The 7661-nt window shown below is 61.9% G+C and overlaps 1 long non-coding RNA gene across 7 annotated transcripts; it reads right to left on the bottom strand.

The window, feature by feature from the left end:
- Nucleotides 1-333: 333 nt before the first annotated feature.
- LOC113603606 (uncharacterized) lies at nt 334-7266 on the bottom strand. Of its 7 annotated transcripts, none has more exons than XR_008290158.1 (7): nt 7235-7266; nt 5988-6059; nt 3353-3544; nt 2359-2539; nt 2061-2283; nt 1804-2024; nt 334-1205 (listed from the first exon to the last, which is right to left on the bottom strand). It is a non-coding gene; the product is annotated as an uncharacterized LOC113603606 (long non-coding RNA). The 7 variants fall into 7 exon arrangements; XR_008290159.1 differs by having other exon boundaries at nt 5988-6056; nt 7235-7249; XR_008290157.1 differs by lacking the exon at nt 7235-7266 and having other exon boundaries at nt 5988-6949.
- Between the last annotated feature and the right edge of the window lie 395 nt (nt 7267-7661).

Raw genomic sequence — 7661 nt, 5'->3', positions numbered from 1 at the left:
CTATGAGCCCCCAAGTGTCCCCCAAGTCCCCGGGGCCTGGAGGGAGTACACCCATCACTCTGTGGGGTGAGTGCCACCCGTCACCACCGCCAGGGGCCCCTCGTCCCCAGGGGCCTCGGGCCCCTCACTCTTCTCCAGTCCACACGCGGGCTCCACACGCCCTCTGTGGGCCATCCAGTCTTGTGGGCAGAGCCCCGGATGGGATGGTCTGAGTCAGGCGTGCGGCTGTCCTGCGGAGCTTGCCAGGCAGGCCAGCCTCGGGCTCGGAGCTGTGCTGATGCGAAGGACACAGGCGGCCCCAAGCTGGCGTGGAGCCCACACCTGCATGTGACCTGAGTTTTTAAAGTGAGTTTATTTTGAGACACAGAGGGCACGGGGGGGGGGGGGGCCGGGGGGAGCAGAAGTGAGGGGCAGAGAGAGAGGATCTGTCAGCACAGAGCCTGACTCGGGGCTTGAACTCACAAACTGAGATCATGACCTAAACCAAAACCAAGAGTCGGGCCCTTCACCGACGGAGCCCCCAGGCGCCCTGGGACGGGAGCTTGTAGACCTGCCCAGCCGGCACATCCCGTGCAGATCACTGAACCTGCACCCAGCACCCAGCACGGTGACCTGTCTCCTGTAGACCCACATTCGTTATTTTTGCCTGCACCAGTCGCCAATTCTTTCTTTTTTTTATTTTTAACGTTTGTTTTATTTTTGAGAGTGAGGGGCAGGAGGGGCAGAGAGAGAGGGAGACACAGAATCCGAAGCAGGCTCCAGGCTCCAAGCTGTCAGCACAGAGCCCGACGTGGGGCTGGAACTCACGGACCATGAGATCATGACCCGAGCCGAAGTTGGCCTCTCAACTGGCTGAGCCCCCTGGGCACCCCAATGGCGATTCTTTCCAAAGGACTTCCTTAAGCCTGTGGCTCTGGCCCTTATAAACTCTCTGCCACAGGGCACTTTCTGTCTCCATCTCCCAAGACCCAAAAAAGCTGTTCCAGTGTTTTACGGTTTCTGCCGGGTTTTCGCTGAAGTTGAAGGTCTGTGGCGGGGTTAGGCCTTGCCCCGCGGCCAAGGTGAACCCGGAGGGATGGGCCTCGAGGGCTGATCCTAGACAGAGTCCCCGGATGGTGACAGGGGGAGGGGAGGACCTGGCTTCTCTCACGTGACGCGATGCCAGCAAGGAGCCTGTAGTTGTCCCTGGAGAGACACTTGGGCTCCTGAGCGTGGAGAGAGAACCAAGGGGCGCTTGGCTGAGAACATGAGGAAGGTGTGTCCCCGGATGCCCCTTGGACTTTAGGGTCTGCCCTGCTCCCCGCCATCACCGACTCTGCCTTTCCCAAACCGCCGCCCAAGCTACTCCTCTCCCTCCCTCTGACCTCTGGCCTCTGACCTCTCTGAGTCGGGGTCCCTCCTCCTAAGACTCTGGCCAGGCTCTCTGCCCTATGTGACAACTTTCTCAGCTCCTTACCTGTTCGGAGAGCTGACTCAGGCATTGCCACCCCACCCTCCAGCCTCCCAGCCAGTGGCCTTGCCCTCTGAACCTTGGCCACCACTAAAGACCACACCACAGGCCTACCACCCCCCACCCCCACCCCCTGCTCCCGGGGTCCAGTCTGACCCCCAGCCCCGAGTCCGGCCCAGAGTCCAGGGCTGTGCTGCCAGCTGGCCCGCTGAGTGCCCTTGGCCTCTCCCCAGTCGGACCTTGGCCAGCCCGCCTCAGGGCCTGACATCCTGGGCAGGCTCGCCTCCGTCGTCAACCTTCCCCCATTGCCCTCACCTGTCCTCATGCTCTAGAACCTTCTCCCAAGCACCAACCTTAGACACAGCCCCGGTGAAAGTGCGAGGGCGGTAGGTGACCCTCCTGTCCCCATCCTCCAAGCTTCCTGAATACCGCTCCAGGCCGGCCCCGCATCTCCCCCAGGGGTGCTCTCTGACCCTCTGTCTCAAAAGAGGGTCCCCAGGAGCTCTGGGAGCTCCTGCTTGATTTACTGCCCCCCTCCTGCGCCCAGCCCTTCAAGGTGCCCACACCCCCAGACCTGCCAGAAGTCTCCAGAAGGCCCATACCCCCAGACCTGCCGGAAGCCTCCAGAAGCCCGGAGTGGCTCTTGACCCTCAGAGCCACCCCCTCCGCCCCTCCGCAGCCCCTCCCCTGCCTCTCTCGGCCTCTCCCCTACAGCCTGAGGGGCAGGTGGGCTGAGGACCCAACACCTGCCTGTCGCCTGGCTTGTTCTGGTCTCCTCTCCCCTCGGTCAGGGCAACTCTCCTGAAGGAATTAACTTCTGTCTTCATGAGCTCCTGGGAAAGGTGCGGTTTAACGTGAGGAGGTGACGCTCCATTCGGGGCGTCCTCTCCATCTTACTCTTCACTCACCTTTTAAAGACCCACTCTGGCTTCTAGCCGCGGGCGTCGTGACCCGGTCACTGACCCCCAGCCACCTCCATTCTGCGTCCTCCAGCAGCTGCGATGGAGTCGCGGGGCACACCTGCCATGCCTGCATCTGGGGCTGGGGGGGAGGGCGCTGCCTCTTCAGGAGGACGCCTGCTGCACCTGGCTGGGGGGGGGGGTGAGGCTGGGGGGGAGGGTGGCTGCCTCTTCAGGAGACGCCTGCACCTGTGCTGGAGGGGTGAGGCTGGGGGGGAGGGTGGCTGCCTCTTCAGGAGACGCCTGCACCTGTGCTGGAGGGGTGAGGCTGGGGGGGAGGGTGGCTGCCTCTTCAGGAGGACGCCTGCACCTGTGCTGGAGGGGTGAGGCTGGGGGGGAGGGTGGCTGCCTCTTCAGGAGGACGCCTGCACCTGTGCTGGAGGGGTGAGGCTGGGGAGGCGGGTGGCTGCCTCTTCAGGAGACGCCTGCACCTGTGCTGGAGGGGTGAGGCTGGGGGGGGAGGGTGGCTGCCTCTTCAGGAGACGCCTGCACCTGTACTGGAGGGGTGAGGCTGGGGGGGTGGCTGCCTCTTCAGGAGGACGCCTGCACCTGTGCTGGAGGGGTGAGGCTGGGGAGGCGGGTGGCTGCCTCTTCAGGAGACACCTGCACCTGTGCTGGGGGGGGGCGGGCAGATTTGTCTTCAGGAGGACACCTGCCACACCTGTACCGGGGCAGCTGCATCTTGGGAGATGGGGGTCTTCTTAGCCCACTCCCCTTTGGCAATCTCGGGTCCCGTCGGTGCCCAAGTGAGCCCATCCCCAGTGCTCCCTCCCTGGGCCAGGGCCTCCCCCTGCCCTCTCCATTCATACTTCTCCCACAGGCAGGACCTTTGAGGGGTCTCCTCACCCCGCCTCCCGGCGTGGAATAATTCTCACTCTCTGGGTGATGAACCACCCCCCTGCGGGCCTGCCCCCTGCTCATCTCTCTGGCCTGTTCTCCAGACCTGACTCCCGTGGCCATCCTTGATTGTGGGGTCCCTGGGGCTCCTCGCAGGCTCCTCTCCACTCCTGCTCACTTCCGCGGACGCAGGCAGTGATCGTGGCCGGTGTCTGCTGTCCCGTCAGGCACACAGGGTGCCCGCACGGAGCGGTGCCCAGGGAGCGCTTGGTCACCCCCGTGGGAGGGCCGCCCCGGGCTGTGGTGTGGAGGGTGTTATGAGCACGGCCATATGGACGCGCCCCCGTTTGCTCAGCTGTGGCCCCTCGTGGAAGGCAGGCGAGTAAGTGCCGTGGGAGCACAGCAAACCCAGACGGGCACAGTGCGAGCATCACCGCTCCGTCCCGCGGCCCGCTGGGCTCCGGGTGCGGTCTGCCGCTTGGTGCCTTGGGCGCAGCCAGCCCTGGTCCCCGGAGAAACAGTGCTGAACGCGCTCCCCACCCCCACCTACATTCCTGAACGTGCACCTGTTCACAGCAAGCCTGCCCCACAGGCTCACTCTGCCTGTCAAAGGTCCACACGAGGAGCCTGAAGCCAAATGTCCTTTTAGTGACCGACGTGCTCACGCGCGGCTGCCCTGCTCCCCGGAAACCAGCTGGCTTGCGCCCTGGTGCCCTGCCGAAGCCTCCGTGGTCAGCTCGAGAGCACAAATGCACTGACGTGTGGGCTCGGGGCACCCCTCCCACAGGCAGAGCCCCTGGACCTACTCTGTATCATCTGTGTGCACCTAAGGGTCCACAGTGGGGAGGGAGTCGGGGGCAGCCCCAGGGCCGGGTCCCTCAGGCCCTGAGGAGGGATCTGGAACATCACTGAGCGGTGGGAGTACGGGAAGGCACTGGGGGTGCTCTGGACTGAGCCTGGGTCGGGGGGAGGGGGGCGGGAGGTCTGGGGAGAAGGGGTCTGAACTGGGAACTGGGATGGTGCCTTGCGGGGTGCTGTGGGGGGACCCCCATAAGGCCGCAGGTGCAAAGGTGGGGTTCCTGGACTCCTTCTGCCACAGCTTGGGAACTCTCCCAGGGACACTGGGTGGGGACTGGGGCACAGTGGCTCTGGAAAAGTACCAGCAGCCCGGAGTCCACTGAGAAGTCATTCTCCCAGGTTGATGGTTAATCGAGTGCGTCCCCTTGAAAACAATTTGACCGAGTTCTGGGAATGCCCGCAGCGGGGAGGACCTAGTGACAGCGTGTGGGCAGGACTGCCCTCTGCCCCCACAGGCCCTGGGGCCAGGTGGACAGATGTGAGGACCCCCCTACATGTCAGGGCCCCCTGGAGCCCAGGGCCCACTGTGCTCTGACTTTCTCTGGGCTCCTGCTCTGGGGTCTGGGCTTTTTCACCAACCACCCCACCCCCACCCCCAGCCCTCGATGGGCCCTGGATCCCCCAGGGGGAAAGGGTGCCACCCTGGGGAGAGGCTGGTGGAACCTCGTGGGGGGCTGGGGACAGGCAGGAGTTGCCGTCAGAGGGGCCTGGTGGCAGCAGCAGGGAGGAAAGAAGACAGGGGTCGGTCTCCGCTCGGCCTCCAGCCTAGGAGGAATTCATGTGCCCGGGACTCCGTTTCCCCCACCCTGCCACCCTCCTGCCGAGGTCTGTGTGAGGGGAGCAGGGGAGCAGGGGTGTGGCACTGGGGGCACCCATTCCCGGCCCCTCCCCATCCTCTCACGTCATCCCACACGGAGGCAAAGTGTCCTCTCTGAGCCTCACTTGAAGTTCCAGAAACTGCTCCAAGGCATGACTGGAACCCCCAGACCTATTGTAACGTCCCTCCTTGAAGTTTGGGCTCGGCCGTCTGTGGCCTCCCCAGTCCTGCTCGCGGATCGCGCCCCGGGCAGACACTGCCTTCCTCGGCGGCGTCCAGTCTTCCGGAAACCAGCTCCCGGGCCCAGTGACCACACAGGGTAGACGTGGGAGCAGGATGGCCAGGCAGCCCCACGTCTGCCCTCTCCACAGCCCCGGTCTCCGCTGCCCGCTGCTGCCTCCTGGCCCCACACACGGGTGCTGCCCCAGACTATCCGACGGTCTGACTTCCCCCTCCCTGGGCCCTGGGCCCTCACACAGCGCTGTCCTGCAGGCCAGGCTCCCTCCCGGGCCCCTCTGGATTCCTGGGCTGCCCTCACCTGGCTGGACCTTCACCTGCATCTGTGTCTCTTGCGGTCCTCAAGCCGAGACTGTCCTCCTCCCGGGCACTGATCCCATCAAGAGCTCCAGCTGGGACGCCCTTGGGATTTCTATGTCCACAGGTGGGAACCCCACCCTCCCGGCCTCTGGGCGCTTCTTACTGAGGGACAGCGTCTCCCCCAAGAGTCTGGCTCAGGGACGCCAGCCCGTGGAGGTTGCTGATAGCCCAGGGGGCTTGGGGGCCATCTTGATCGGGAGGTGGGGAGAGAGGTCCGGAGAGGCCCATCCCAGAACCCGATCACGCGGGGAGGAGGGACGGAGGCCCAAACACATGAGGGGCCAGACAACTACCCAGAGGCCCTCACTCCAGAAAAAGGGGGCCTTGCAATTTATAATGGACATTTTCAAATAGCTAAAGAAACACACGAAGAAATAAATAGTATAGCCAGGAATCGGACACACAAACCAATACTGTTAAGATACCAACTCCTACTCATTGAATCGGCAAAAATTAAAACGATACCCACTGCTTCCAAGGCGTTGCGTGAAGTGGACGCTCCTGCTTTGAGATCTTTCCAGAAAGCAGTTTTCATAGTCTTCTATGCAGAAAAATGTGTCCCCAAAGTCAAAAGATGGGGAAAAGGGTATTTAAACAAAGATGTTTAGTGCAGCGATATTTGCAATATATAAAACCCAGAACGACATAACTGCCCAGCGATAGAGAAACAGGTAACGAAGGATCCCAGCGCAGGCCCCGTGCGCCGTGGCGTTTTATGGGGTGGGATGAGCACCGTACGGTAAGCACAGACCCCCGTCGTGAGTACGTGTGTCAGAACGTATAGGTGGCTGGGGTGCACGCGCACATCTATCAGAAGAAAATGCTGTCGCGGGATTTGCCCACACCCCGTGCCCGGTGAGGTAATGAACACCCTTTACTCAGCTCCTTTCTGCACTTGCCAACTAGGTTACAAAAATGTGTTACTTTTGTGATCACGAAAGTTATAGAAGTAGAAATGTGCCCAATTACTACTCATTGGACAAAACTACCCCAGACCCTCCATCCAACCCCATGTCTGCTTTCCCAGCTGCACAATATGCTGGGGAGGCTGTGCCTGGACCCTGGGCCTCCCGGGGAGGCTCCCCGCCCCCCACCGCCCCCACCAGGGCCGCTCTTATCACAGCAAAGGCAGAATCGGGGCATCCCTCCCAGCCTATCTGGGGGGATGTCCTCAAAGACCCAGGTCAGTAACAACCGTTTCTCTTGATAACTCGCAGTAAACAAACAGCCAGGGATGGGACTCCAGGTGACTCTGGCCTCCCTCTGGGCCAGGGTGAGTGACAGCTGCACTGTAGGGGGGTGGGCAACTGCTCCAGTGAGCACAGCCTGTGGGCACAGAGCCTCCTGCCAATGCATGCTATCACCTTGGGCACCTGCTGGTGCCGGGCAGCAGGACAGAGGGGCACCAACTCTCCGTCTGTCTCCATCTCTCCTCCCTCTGCCTCCTCAGCCCCCTGACCCAGCAGAGACAGTGCTCCCCCTTCCCCTGGGAAGGCAGAGGCACAGGAAAGACAGATAACAGATCAGAGGCGACTCCGTGGGGGTGAAGTCCAGGAATGGGGGGGCGGGGAGGCGGGGAAGCATCAAACATCCCATCCCGTGACTTGTGATGACTCAGTAACTCGGCTCAGGCTCCTTCATGAAAACAAACCACCCCGTTTAAGACAAAGGTTAATGACTTTGGTGATCACGGGACAGCCCAGGGCCCGCCCTCACCTGCTGTGGCCGGTCCTCAGCTCCAGGGAACAGCAGAAGCTGGGCGTGTGTCACAACAACCAATCCCCTCCCCCTCCACAATACCAGGGGCCCCAGGGCTTCAGGGTGACATCCTGTCCTTAACGCCCTGGGGGAGGGACGTCCCAGGGCGGTGCCCCTCCCCTTGGCTTCCTGCCCAGCATGCAGACGCCTCCACCCATTCTCCATGATTTCAAAGGGGGGTATCCTCCTTCCCCGAAGACTAAGGTGTAAAATATCTAACGCTGAACGTGTGGCCTGTTGAAATAAAACCCGGCACACCAAACCACAGAGTTGATCAAGGATCAGATCCACTTTGTAACAGCTTCCACAGCTGTCTGGTCCCTGTCAGCCACACGTTTTTTTTTTGTTTGTTTGTTTGTTTGTTTAACGTTTATTTATTTTTGAG

Source organism: Acinonyx jubatus, chromosome A1 (assembly GCF_027475565.1).
Source record: "Acinonyx jubatus isolate Ajub_Pintada_27869175 chromosome A1, VMU_Ajub_asm_v1.0, whole genome shotgun sequence".
In the NCBI taxonomy this organism is placed as follows: domain Eukaryota; kingdom Metazoa; phylum Chordata; class Mammalia; order Carnivora; family Felidae; genus Acinonyx; species Acinonyx jubatus.
The sequence above is the reverse complement of the archived record's forward strand: the minus strand, read 5'-3'. Positions and strand labels throughout refer to the sequence as shown.